The sequence below is a fragment of the Mesoplodon mirus genome (assembly GCF_964341445.2).
Source record: "Mesoplodon mirus genome assembly, chromosome: 4".
Lineage (NCBI taxonomy): Eukaryota > Metazoa > Chordata > Mammalia > Artiodactyla > Ziphiidae > Mesoplodon > Mesoplodon mirus.
In genome coordinates this window covers 69,558,210-69,572,481 of record NC_138979.1, presented here as the reverse complement: position 1 = coordinate 69,572,481, position 14,272 = coordinate 69,558,210, and positions in this window count along the sequence as shown.

The following is a 14,272-nucleotide window of genomic DNA, read 5'->3' as shown; positions in this document are numbered from 1 at the left end:
TGAGAACATCAGCATGGTCTGGGCCTCCGAAGTACAAGAGCATCTGTCCTGCACTCCATGTTCACGCCTCATTGATGAGTTACATCCACAGGTGGGTGCAAGAGGCACAGCTATTCTGGAGTGTGCTCTATTTCATAACTCCATTGAAAGAGGAAGTTGGTGGTTTCTTATACAGCCAGCCCTCGTGAAAGACAATGGGTCTGGACCCAGAGGGGCAGCTCCTGAGAACATCAGCATGGTCTGGGCCTCCTAAGACCAAGAGCATCTCTCTGGCACTCCATTTTCTCGCCACCTTCATGAAGAGCCTTCGTAGGTGGGTGCAAGAAAGTCAGCTAAACTGGACTCTTCACTGGCTCATGGCTTCATTGAAAGAGGAAATTGGTGGTTTCCTATACACCTAGCTATTTGGGCAAGACTATGGGTCTGGGCCCAGAGGGGCAGTTACTCATAACAGCAGCATGGTATTGGCCTCCTAAGACCAAGGCCATCTGTCCTGCACTCCATGTTCACGCCTCATTGATGAGTCGCTTCCCCAGGTGGGTGCTAGTGGGTCCGCTATTCAGGAGTCTTCTGTCATTCATAGCTTCATTGAAAGTGGAAATTGGTGGTTTCCTATACAGCCAGTCCTTCGGGCAGGGCTATGGGTCTTGGTACAGAGGGGCAGCTCCTGAGAACAGCAGCAGAGTATGGGTCTCTTAAGACCACGGGCATATCTCCTGCACTCCATATTCATGCTTCTTTCATGAAATGCCACCACAGGTGTATTGAAGAAGGTCAGATAAACTGGAGTCTTGTGTGGCTCATGGCTTCATTCAAAGAGGAAATTGGTGGTTTCCTATACACACAGCCCTTTGGCCAAGGTTATGGATCTGTGTCCAGAGGGGCAGCTCCAGAGAACAGGAGCAGTGTCTGGGCCTCCTAAGACCAAAGGCATCTCTAGCACTCCATTTTCACGCCTTGATGAGACGTTTCCACAGGTGGGTGCAAGAGGGACTGCTATTCTGGAGAATGCTGTATTTCACAACTCCATTGAAAGATGAATTGGGTGGTTTCCTATAGAGCCAGCCCTTTGGGCAAGGCTATGGGTCTGGGTCCAGAGGGTCAGCTCCTGAGAACAGCAGCTGGGCCTGGGCCTTCTAAGACCAAAGGCATCTCTCCTGGACTCCATGTACACGCCTCCTTCATGAAGCACCTTCATAGGTGGGGGCAATGGGTCAATTAACCTGGAGTGTTTTGTGGCTCATGGCTTCTTTCAAAGAGGAAATTGGTGGTTTCCTATGAACCTAGCCCTTCTGGCGAGGCTATGGCTCTGGGTCCAGAGGGGCAGCTCCTGAGAACATCAGCATGGTCTCGGCCTCCTAAGACCAAGGGCATCTCCTGCACTCCATTTTCATGCCTCATTGTTGAGTCGCTTCCACAAGTGGGTGCGAGAGGTCAGCTATCCGGGTGTCTGTTCTATTTCATATCTCTATTGACAGAGGAAATTGGTGGTTTCCTATAGAGCCTGCCCTTTGGGCAAGGCTATGGTTCTGGGTCCAGAGGGCAGCTCCTGAGAACAGCAGCAGGGGATGGGCCTCCTACGACCAAGGGCATCGCTCTGGCACGCCATGTTCATGCCTCCTTCAACAAATGCCTTCATAGATGAGTTCAACAGGGTCAGATAAACTGGAGCCTTTTGTGGCTCATGGCTTTATTCGAAGAGGAAATTGGTGGATTGCTATACACCCAGCCTTTCGGGCAATGCTAGGGGTCTGGACCCAGAGGGGCAGCACCTGAGAACATCATCATAGTCTGGGCATCCAAGACCAAGGGCATCTCTCCTGCACTCCATTTTCTCACCTCCTTCATGAAGCGCCTTCGTAGGTAGGTGCAAGAGTTTCAGCTAAACTGGAGTCTTCACTGGCTCATGGCTTCATTGAAAGAGGAAATTGGTAGTTTCCTATACACCCAGCCCTTCGGGCAAGCCTACGGGTCTGGGCCCAGAGGGGCAGTTACTGAGAACAGCAGCATGGTATTGGCCTCCTAAGACCAAGGCCATCTGTCCTGCACTCCAGTTTCACGCCTCATTGATGAGACGCTACCACAGGTGGGTGCAAGTGGTTCAGCTATTCAAGAGTCTTCTGTCATTCTTAGCTTCATTGAAAGTGGAAATTGGTGGTTTCCTATAAAGCGATTCCTTCGTGAAAGGCTATGGATCTGGTTCCAGAGGGAAAGATCCTGAGAACAGCAGTAGGATATGGGTCTCTTAAGACCAAGGGCATATCTCCTCCACTCCATGTTCACGCCTCATTGATGAGTCGCTTTCACAGGTGGGTGCAAGTGGGACAGCTATTTTGGAGTCTTCTGTCATTCATAGCTTCATGGAAAGTGGAAATTGGTGGTTTCCTATACAGCCAGTCCTTCGGGCAAGGCTATGGGTCTGGGTCCAGAGGGGCAGCTCCTGAGAACAGCAGCAGGGTATGAGTCTCTTAAGGCCAAGGGCATATCTCCTGCACTCCATGTTCATGCTTCTTTCATGAAATACCACCATGTGTGGGTTCAAGATGGTAAGATAAACTGGAGTCTTGCGTGGCTCATGGCTTCATTCAAAGAGGAAATTGGTGGTTTCCTATACATCCAGCCCTTCAGGAAAGACTATGGGTCTGGGTACAGAGGGGCAACTCCTGCGAACAGCAGCAGGTGATCGGCCTCATAAGACCAAAGGCTTGTCTCCTGCACTCCATGTTCATGCCTCTTTCATGAAATGCCTCCATAGGTAGGTTCAAGAGGGTCAGAAAAACTGGAGTCTTGTGTGGCTCATGGCTTCATTCAAAGAGGAAATTGGTGGTTTCCTATACACACAGCCCTTCGTGCAAAGCTATGTGTCTGGGTCCACGGGGGCAGCTCCAGAGAACACGATCAGTGTCTGGGCCTCCTAAGACAAAAGGCATCTCGTGCACTCCATTTTCACGCCTCATTGATGAGTCGTTTCCACAGGTGGGTGCAAGAGGGACAGCTATTCTGGAGTCTGCTGTATTTCACAACTCCATTGAAAGAGGAATTTGGTGGTTTCGTTTAGAGCCAGCCCTTCGGGCAAGGCTATGGGTCTGGGTCCAGAGGGTCAGCTCCTGAGAACAGCAGCAGGGACTGGGCGTCCTAAGAACAAGGGCATCTCTCCTGAACACTACGTTCATGCATCCTTCATGAAGCACTTTCATTTGTGGGGGCAATGGGTCAGTTAAACTAGAGTTTTTTGTGGCTCATGGCTTCTTTCAAAGAGGAAATTGGTGGTGTCCTATATAGCCAGCCCTTCCGGCAAGGCTATGGGTCTAGGTCCAGAGGGGCGGCTTCTGAGAACAGCAGCAGGGGCTGGGCCTGCTAAGACCAAGGGTATCTCTCTTGCACTCCATGTTCACACATCATTGATGAGTCTCTTCCACAGGTGGGTGCAAGTGCCTTATCTATTCTGGAGTCTGCTATGTTTCATAACTTCTTTGAAAGAGGAAATTGGTGGTTTCCTATACAGCCAGCCCTTCGGGAAAGACTATGGGTCTGGGTACAGAGGGGCAACTCCTGCGAACAGCAGCAGGTGATCGGCCTCATAAGACCAAGGGCTTGTCTCCTGCACTCCATGTTCATGCCTCTTTCATGAAATGCCTCCATAGGTAGGTTCAAGAGGGTCAGATAAACTGGAGTCTTGTGTGGCTCATGGCTTCATTGAAGGAGGAAATTACTGGTTTCCTATACACCCAGGCCTTAGGGAAAGGATAGAGTTCTGGTACCAGAGCGGCAGCTCCTGAGAACATCAGCATGGTCTGGGCCTCCTAAGTACAAGAGCATCTGTCCTGCACTCCATGTTCACGCCTCATTGATGAGTCACATCCACAGGTGGGTGCAAGAGGGACAGCTATTCAGGAGTCTGCTCTATTTCATAACTCCATTGAAAGAGGAAATTGGTGTTTTCCTATAGAGCCTGCCGTTTTGGCAAGGCTATGGTTCTGGGTCCAGATGGGCAGCTCCTGAGAACAGCAGCAGGGGATGGGCCTCCTAAGACCAAGGGCATCTCTCCAGCACTCCATGGTCACGCCTCCTTCAACAAATGCCTTCATAGTTGAGTTCAAGAGGGTCAGATAAACTGGAGCCTTGTGTGGCTCATGGCTTCATTCGAAGAGGAAATTGGTGGATTCCTATACACACAGCCCTTCAGGCAATGTTAGGGTTCTGGACCCAGAGGGGCAGCTCCTGAGAACATCAGCATGGTCTGGGCCTCCTAGGACCAAGAGCATCTCTCCTGCACTCCATTATCTCGCCTCATTCATGAAGCGCCTTCGTAGGTGGGTGCAAGAGGGTCAGCTAAACTGGACTCTTCAATGGCTCATGGCTTCATTGAAAGAGGAAATTGGTGGTTTCCTGTACACCCAGCCCTTCAAGCAAGCCTAGGGGTCTGGGCCCAGAGGGGCAGTTACTCAGAACAGAAGCATGGTATTGGCTTCCTAAGACCAAAGCCATCTGTCCTGCACTCCATGTTCACTCCTCATTGATGAGTCGCTTCCACACGTGCGTGCAAGTTAGTCAGCTATTCAGGAGTCTTCTGTCATTCATAGCTTCATTGAAAGTGGAAATTGGTGGTTTCCTATACAGCGAATCCTTCGTGAGAGGCTATGGATCTGTGTCCAGAGGTACAGATCCTGAGAACAGCAGCAGTGTATGGGTCTCTTAAGACCAAGGGCATATCTCCTACACTCCATGTTCATGCTTCTTTCATGAAATGCCACCATAGGTGGGTTCAAGAAGGTCAGGTAAACTGGAGTCTTGTGTGCCTCATGGCTTCATTCAAAGAGGAAATTGGTGGTTTCCTATACACACAGCCCTTTGGGCAAAGTTATGGATCTGTGTCCAGAGGGGAAGCTCCAGAGAACAGAAGCAGTGTCTGGGCCTCCTAAGACCAAAGGCATCTCCTGCACTCCATTTTCACACCTCATTGATGAGTCGTTTCCACAGGTGGGTGCAATAGGAACAGCTATTCTGGAGACTGCTGTATTCCACAACCCAATTGAAAGATGAATTGGGTGGTTTCCTATAGAGCCAGCCCTTTGGGCAAGGCTATGGGTCTGGGTCCAGAGGGTCAGCTCCTGAGAACAGCAGCAGCGGCTGGGCGTCCTAAGACCAAGGGCATCTCTCCTGAACTCCATGTTCACGCCTCCTTCATGAAGCACTTTCATAGGTGGGGGCAATGGGTCAGTTAAACTTGAGATTTTGCGGCTCATGGCTTCTTTCAAAGAGGAAGTTGGTGGTGTCCTATACAGCTAGCCCTTCGGGCAAGGCAATGGGTCTAGGTCCAGAGGGTCAGCTCCTGAGAACAGTAGCAGGAGCTGGGCCTCCTAAGACTAAGTGCATCTCTCTTGCACTCCATGTTCTCACCTCATTGCTGAGTCGCTTCCACAGGTGGGTGCAAGTGGGTCATCAATTCTGGAGTCTGCTATGTTTCATAACTTCATTGAAAGAGGAAATTGGTGGTTTCCTATACAGCCAGCCCTTCGGGCAAGACTATGGATCTGGGTTCAGTGGGTCAGCTCCTGCAAACAGCAGCAGGTGATGTGCCTCATAAGACCAAGGGCTTCTCTCCTGCACTCCATGTTGATGCCTCTTTCATGAAATGCCTCCATACGTAGGTTCAAGAGAGTCAGATAAACTGGAGTCTTGTGTGGCTCATGGCTTCATTGAAGGAGGAAATTACTGGTTTCCTATACACCCAGGCCTTAGGGAAAGGATACGGTTCTGGGACCAGTGGGGCAGCTACTGAGAACATCAGCATGGTCTGGGCCTGCTAAGAACAAGGGCATCTGTCCTGCACTCCATGTTCACACCTCATTGATGAGTCCCATTCACAGGTGGGTGCAAGAGGCACAGCTATTCTGGAGTCTGCTCTATTTTATAACTCCATTGAAAGAGGAATTTGGTGGTTTCCTATAGAGCCAGCCCTTCGGGCAAGGCTATGGGTCCGGGTCCTGATGGGCAGCTCCTGAGAACAGCAGCAGGGGCTGGGCCTCCTAAGACCAAGGGCATCTCCCCTTTACTCCAGGTACACGCCTCCTTCATGAAGCACCTTCATAGTTGGGGGAAATGGATCAGTTAAACTGGGGTTTTTTGTGGTTCATGGCTTCTTTCAAAGAGGAAATTGGTGGTTTCATATAAACCTAGCCCTTCTGTCAAGGCTATGTGTCTGGGTCCAGAGGGGTAGCTCCTGAGAACTGCAGCTGTGTCTGGGCCTCATAAGACTAAGGGCATCTCCTGCACTCCATTTTAATGCCTCATTGATGAGTCGCTTCCACAAGTGGGTGCAAGAGGGTCAGCTATTCTTGTGTCTGCTCTATTTCATAACTCCACTGAAAGAGGAAATTGGTGGTTTCCTATAGAGCCTGCCCTTTGGGCAAGGCTATGGTTCTGGGTCCAGAGGGGCAGCTCCTGAGAACAGCAGCAGGGGATGGGCCTTCTACGACCAAGGGCATCTCTCCAGCACTCCATGTTCATGCCTTCTTCAACAAAAGCCTTCATAGGTGAGTTCAGGAGGGTCAGATAAACTGGAGCCTTGTGTGCTTCATGGCTTCATTCGAAGAGGAAATTGGTGGATTGCTATACACGCAGCCTTTCGGGCAATGCTAGGGGTCTGGACCCAGACGGGCAGCTCCTGAGAACATCATCATAGTCTGGGCCTCCTAAGACCAAGGGCATCTCTCCTGCACTCCATTATCTCGCCTCCTTCATGAAGCGCCTTCGTAAGTGGGTGCAAGAGGGTCAGCTAAACTGGAGTCTCCACTGGCTCATGGCTTCATTGAAAGAGGAAATTGGTGGTTTCCTATACACCCAGCCCTTCGGGCAAGCCTACGGGTCTGGGCCCAGAGGGGCAGTTACTGAGAACAGCAGCATGGTATTGGCCTCTTAACACCAAGGCCATCTGTCCTGCACTCCATGTTCACGCCTCATTGATGAGTTGCTTCCAAAGGTGGGTGCAAGTGGGTCAGCTCTTCAGGAGTCTCCTGTCATTCATAGCATCATTGAAAGTGGAAAGTGGTGGTTTCCTATACAGCGAGTCCTTCGTGAAAGGCTATGGATCTGGGTCCAGAGGGAAAGATCCTGAGAACAGCAGCAGGTTATGGGTCTCTTAAGACCAAGGGCATATCTCCTCCACTCCATGTTCTTGCTTCTTTCATGAAATGCCACCATACGTGGGTTCAGGAAGATCAGGTAAACTAGAGTCTTGTGTGGCTCATGGCTTCATTCAAAGAGGAAATTGGTGGTTTCCTATACACACAGCCTTTTGGGCAAGGTTATGGATCTGTGTCCAGAGGGGCAGCTCCAGAGAACAGGAGCAGTGTCCTGGCCTCCTAAGACCAAAGGCATCTCTTGCACTCCATTTTCACGCCTCATTGATGAGTCGTTTCCACAGGTGGGTGCAAGAGGTACAGCTATTCTGGAGACTGCTCTATTTCACAACTCCATTGAAAGATGAATTGGGTGGTTTCCTATAGAGCCAGCCCTTCGGGCAAGGCTATGGGTCTGAATCCAGAGGGGCAGCGCCTGAGAACAGCAGCAGTGGCTGGGCGTCCTAAGACCAAGGGCATCTCTCCTGAACTCCATGTTCACGCCTCCTTCATGAAGCGCCTTCGTAGGTGGGTGCAAGGGGGTCAGCTAAACTGGACTCTTCTCTGGCTCATGGCTTCTTTGAAAGAGGAAATTGGTGGTTTCCTATACACCCAGCCATTTGGGCAGGGCTATGGGTCTGGGCCCAGAGGGGCAGTTACTGAGAACAGCAGCATGGTATTGGCCTCCTAAGACAAAGGCCAACTCTTCTGCACTCCATGTTCATGCCTCATTGATGAGTCGCTTCCACAGGTGGGTGCAAATATGTCAGCAATTCTGGAGTCTTCTGTCATTTATAACTTCATTGAAAGTGGAAATTGGTGGTTTCCTATACAGCCAGTCCTTCGGGCAAGGCTATGGCTCTGGGTCCAGAGGGGCAGCTCCTGAGAACAGCAGCAGGGTATGGGTGTCTTAAGACCAAGGGCATAACTCCTGCACTCCATGTTCATTCTTCTTTCATGAAATGCCCCCATGGGAGGGTTCAAGAGGGTCAGATAAACTGGAGTCTTGTGTTGCCCATGGCTTCATTCAAAGAGGAAATTGGTGGTATCCTATACAGCCATCCGTTCGGGCAAGGCTATGGGTCTGTGTCCAGATGGGCAGCAAGTGAGAACAGCAGGAGGTCCTGGGCCTCCTAAGACCAAGGTTATCTCCTGCACTCCATGTTCTCACCTCATTGATGAGTCGCTTCCACAGGTGGGTGCAAGTGCGTCATCTATTCTGGAGTCTGCTATGTTTCATAACTTCATTAAAAGTGGAAATTGTTGGTTTCCTATACAGCCAGCCCTTCTGCCAAGACTATGTATCTGGGTTAAGAGGGGCAGCTCCCGCAAACAGCAGCAGGCGATGTGCCTCATAAGACCAAGGGCTTCTCTCCTGCACTTCATGTTCATGCCTCTTTCGTGAAAAGCCTCCTTAGGTACGTTCAAGATGGTCAGATAAACTGGAGTCTTGTGTGTCTCATGGCTTCATTGAAGGAGGAAATTACTGGTTTCCTATACACCCAGGCCTTCGGGAAAGGATACGGTTCTGGGACCAGAGGGGCAGCTCCTGAGAACATCAGCATGGTCTGGGCCTCCTAAGAACAAGGGCATCTGTCCTGCACTCCATGTTCACGCCTCATTGTGGATTCACATTCATAGGTGGGTGCAAGAGGGACAGCTACTCTGGAGTCTGCTCTATTTCATAACTCCATTGAAAGAGGAATTTGGTGGTTTCCTATAGAGCCAGCCCTTCGGGCAAGGCTAGGGTCTGGGTCCAGAGGGGCAGCTCCTGAGAACAGCAGCAGGGGCTGGGCCTCCTAAGACCAAGGGCATCTCCCCTTCACTCCATGTATACGCCTCCTTCATGAAGCACCTTCATAGTTGGGGGCAATGGGTCAGTTAAACTGGAGTTTTTTGTGGCTCATGGCTTCTTTTAAAGAGGAGATTGGTGGTTTCATATAATCCTAGCCCTTCTGGCAAGGCTATGGGTCTGGGTCCAGAGGGGTAGCTCCTGAGAACTGCAGCAGTGTCTGGGCCTCATAAAACCAAGGGCATCTCCTGCACTCCATTTTAATGCCTCATTGATGAGTCGCTTCCACAAGTGGGTGCAAGAAGGTCAGCTATTCTTGTGTCTGCTCTATTTCATAACTCCATTGAAAGAGGAAATTGGTGATTTCCTATAGAGGCTGCCTTTTGGGCAAGGCTATGGTTCTGGGTCCAGAGGGGCAGCTCCTGAGAACAGCAGCAGGGGATGGGCCTCCTAAGACCAAGGGCATCTCTCCAGCACTCCATGTTCATGCCTCCTTCAACAAAAGCCTTCATAGGTGAGTTCAAGAGGTTCAGAAAATGTGGAGCCTTGTGTGGCTCATGGCTTCATTGGAAGAGGAAATTTGTGGATTGCTATAGTCCCAGACTTTTGGGCAATGCTAGGGTTCTGGACCCAGAGGGTCAGCTCCTGAGAACATTAGCATGGTCTGGGCCTCCTAAGACCAAGAGCATCTCTCCTGCACTCCATTTTCTCGCCTCCTTCATGAAGCGCCTTCATAGGTGGGTGCAAGAGGGTCAGCTAAACTGGAGTGTTCACTGGCTCATGGCTTCATAGAAAGAGGAAATTGGTGGTTTCCTATACACCCAGATCTTCAGGCAAGGCTACGGGTCTTGGCCCAGAGGGGCAGTTACTGAGAACTGCAGCATGGTATTGGCCTCCTAAGACCAAAGCCATCTGTCTTGCACTACATGTTCACGCCTCATTAATGAGTCGCTTTCACAGGTGGCTGCAAGTGGGACAGCTATTTTGGAGTCTTCTGTCATTCGTAGCTTCATTAAACATGGAAACTGGTGGTTTCCTATACAGCCAGTCCCTCGGGCAAGGTTATGGGTCTGGGTCTAGAGGGGCAGCTCCTGAGTACAGCAGCAGGGTATGGGTCTCTTAAGGCCAAGGGCATATCTCCTGCACTCCATTTTCATGCTTCTTTCATGAAATGCCACCACAGGTGGGTTCAAGAGGATCAGATAAAGGGGAGTTTTCACTGGCTCATGGCTTCATTGAAAGAGGAACTTGGTGGTGTCCTATACAGCCAGCCCTTCGGGCAAGTCTATGGGTCTAGGTCCAGAGGGGCAACCCCAGAGAACACGATCAGTGTCTGGGCCTCCTAAGACAAAAGGCATCTCCTGCACTCCATTTTCACGCCTCATTGATGAGTCGTTTCCACAGGTGGGTGCAAGAGGGACAGCTCTTCTGGAGTCTGCTGTATTTCACAACACCATTGAAAGAGGAATTTGGTGGTTTCGTTTAGAGCCAGCCCTTCGGGCAGGGCTATGGGTCTGGGTCCAGAGGGTCAGCTCCTGAGAACAGCAGCAGGGGCTGGGCCTCCTAAGACCAAGGGCATCTCTCCTGAACTCCATGTTCACGCATCCTTCATGAAGCACTTTCATTTGTGGGGGCAATGGGTCAGTTAAACTGGAATTTTTTGTGGCTCATGGCTTCTTTCAAGGAGGAAATTGGTGGTGTCCTATACAGCCAGCCCTTCGGGCAAGGCTATGGGTCTAGGTCCAGAGGGGCAGCTCCTGAGAACAGCAGCAGGGGCTGGGCCCCCTAAGACCAAGGGCATCTCTCTTGTGCTCCGTGTTCACACATCATTGATGAGTCGCTTCCACAGGTGGGTGCAAGAGCCTTACGTATTCTGGAGTCTGCTATGTTTCATTACTTCATTGAAAGAGGAAATTGGTGGTTTCCTATACAGCCAGCACTTCGGGCAAGACTAGGGGTCTGGGTTCAGAGGGGCAGCTCCTGCAAACGGCAGCAGGGAATGGGCCTCATAAGACCAAGGGCTTCTCTCCTTCACTCCATGTTCATGCCACTTTCATGAAATGCCTCCATAGGTAGGTTCAAGAGGTTCAGATAAACTGGAGTCTTGTGTGGCTCATGGCTTCATTGAAGGAGGAAATTACTGGTTTCCTATACAACCAGGCCTTAGGGAAAGGATACAGTTCTCGTACCAGAGGGGCAGCTCCTGAGAACATCAGCATGGTCTGGGCCTCCTAGGACCAAGAGCATCTGTCCTGCACTCCATGTTCACGCCTCATTGATGAGTTACATCCACAGGTGGGTGCAAGAGGCACAGCTATTCTGGAGTGTGCTCTATTTCATAACTCCATTGAAAGAGGAAGTTGGTGGTTTCTTATACAGCCAGCCCTCGTGAAAGACAATGGGTCTGGACCCAGAGGGGCAGCTCCTGAGAACATCAGCATGGTCTGGGCCTCCTAAGACCAAGAGCATCTCTCTGGCACTCCATTTTCTCGCCACCTTCATGAAGAGCCTTCGTAGGTGGGTGCAAGAAAGTCAGCTAAACTGGACTCTTCACTGGCTCATGGCTTCATTGAAAGAGGAAATTGGTGGTTTCCTATACACCTAGCTATTTGGGCAAGACTATGGGTCTGGGCCCAGAGGGGCAGTTACTCATAACAGCAGCATGGTATGGCCTCCTAAGACCAAGGCCATCTGTCCTGCACTCCATGTTCACGCCTCATTGATGAGTCGCTTCCCCAGGTGGGTGCTAGTGGGTCCGCTATTCAGGAGTCTTCTGTCATTCATAGCTTCATTGAAAGTGGAAATTGGTGGTTTCCTATACAGCCAGTCCTTCGGGCAGGGCTATGGGTCTTGGTACAGAGGGGCAGCTCCTGAGAACAGCAGCAGAGTATGGGTCTCTTAAGACCACGGGCATATCTCCTGCACTCCATATTCATGCTTCTTTCATGAAATGCCACCACAGGTGTATTGAAGAAGGTCAGATAAACTGGAGTCTTGTGTGGCTCATGGCTTCATTTAAAGAGGAAATTGGTGGTTTCCTATACACACAGCCCTTTGGCCAAGGTTATGGATCTGTGTCCAGAGGGGCAGCTCCAGAGAACAGGAGCAGTGTCTGGGCCTCCTAAGACCAAAGGCATCTCTAGCACTCCATTTTCACGCCTTGATGAGACGTTTCCACAGGTGGGTGCAAGAGGGACTGCTATTCTGGAGAATGCTGTATTTCACAACTCCATTGAAAGATGAATTGGGTGGTTTCCTATAGAGCCAGCCCTTTGGGCAAGGCTATGGGTCTGGGTCCAGAGGGTCAGCTCCTGAGAACTGCAGCCGGGCCTGGGCCTTCTAAGACCAAAGGCATCTCTCCTGGACTCCATGTACACGCCTCCTTCATGAAGCACCTTCATAGGTGGGGGCAATGGGTCAGTTAACCTGGAGTGTTTTGTGGCTCATGGCTTCTTTCAAAGAGGAAATTGGTGGTTTCCTATGAACCTAGCCCTTCTGGCGAGGCTATGGCTCTGGGTCCAGAGGGGCAGCTCCTGAGAACATCAGCATGGTCTCGGCCTCCTAAGACCAAGGGCATCTCCTGCACTCCATTTTCATGCCTCATTGTTGAGTCGCTTCCACAAGTGGGTGCGAGAGGTCAGCTATCCTGGTGTCTGTTCTATTTCATATCTCTATTGACAGAGGAAATTGGTGGTTTCCTATAGAGCCTGCCCTTTGGGCAAGGCTATGGTTCTGGGTCCAGAGGGCAGCTCCTGAGAACAGCAGCAGGGGATGGGCCTCCTACGACCAAGGGCATCACTCTGGCACACCATGTTCATGCCTCCTTCAACAAATGCCTTCATAGATGAGTTCAACAGGGTCAGATAAACTGGAGCCTTTTGTGGCTCATGGCTTTATTCGAAGAGGAAATTGGTGGATTGCTATACACCCAGCCTTTCGGGCAATGCTAGGGGTCTGGACCCAGAGGGGCAGCACCTGAGAACATCATCATAGTCTGGGCATCCAAGACCAAGGGCATCTCTCCTGCACTCCATTTTCTCACCTCCTTCATGAAGCGCCTTCGTAGGTAGGTGCAAGAGTTTCAGCTAAACTGGAGTCTTCACTGGCTCATGGCTTCATTGAAAGAGGAAATTGGTAGTTTCCTATACACCCAGCCCTTCGGGCAAGCCTACGGGTCTGGGCCCAGAGGGGCAGTTACTGAGAACAGCAGCATGGTATTGGCCTCCTAAGACCAAGGCCATCTGTCCTGCACTCCAGGTTCATGCCTCATTGATGAGACGCTACCACAGGTGGGTGCAAGTGGTTCAGCTATTCAAGAGTCTTCTGTCATTCTTAGCTTCATTGAAAGTGGAAATTGGTGGTTTCCTATAAAGCGATTCCTTCGTGAAAGGCTATGGATCTGGTTCCAGAGGGAAAGATCCTGAGAACAGCAGTAGGATATGGGTCTCTTAAGACCAAGGACATATCTCCTCCACTCCATGTTCACGCCTCATTGATGAGTCGCTTTCACAGGTGGGTGCAAGTGGGACAGCTATTTTGGAGTCTTCTGTCATTCATAGCTTCATGGAAAGTGGAAATTGGTGGTTTCCTATACAACCAGTCCTTCGGGCAAGGCTATGGGTCTGGGTCCAGAGGGGCAGCTCCTGAGAACAGCAGCAGGGTATGAGTCTCTTAAGGCCAAGGGCATATCTCCTGCACTCCATGTTCATGCTTCTTTCATGAAATACCACCATGTGTGGGTTCAAGATGGTAAGATAAACTGGAGTCTTGCGTGGCTCATGGCTTCATTCAAAGAGGAAATTGGTGGTTTCCTATACATCCAGCCCTTCAGGAAAGACTATGGGTCTGGGTACAGAGGGGCAACTCCTGCGAACAGCAGCAGGTGATCGGCCTCATAAGACCAAAGGCTTGTCTCCTGCACTCCATGTTCATGCCTCTTTCATGAAATGCCTCCATAGGTAGGTTCAAGAGGGTCAGAAAAACTGGAGTCTTGTGTGGCTCATGGCTTCATTCAAAGAGGAAATTGGTGGTTTCCTATACACACAGCCCTTCGTGCAAAGCTATGGGTCTGGGTCCACGGGGGCAGCTCCAGAGAACACGATCAGTGTCTGGGCCTCCTAAGACAAAAGGCATCTCGTGCACTCCATTTTCACGCCTCACTGATGAGTCGTTTCCACAGGTGGGTGCAAGAGGGACAGCTATTCTGGAGTCTGCTGTATTTCACAACTCCATTGAAAGAGGAATTTGGTGGTTTCGTTTAGAGCCAGCCCTTCGGGCAAGGCTATGGGTCTGGGTCCAGAGGGTCAGCTCCTGAGAACAGCAGCAGGGACTGGGCGTCCTAAGAACAAGGGCATCTCTC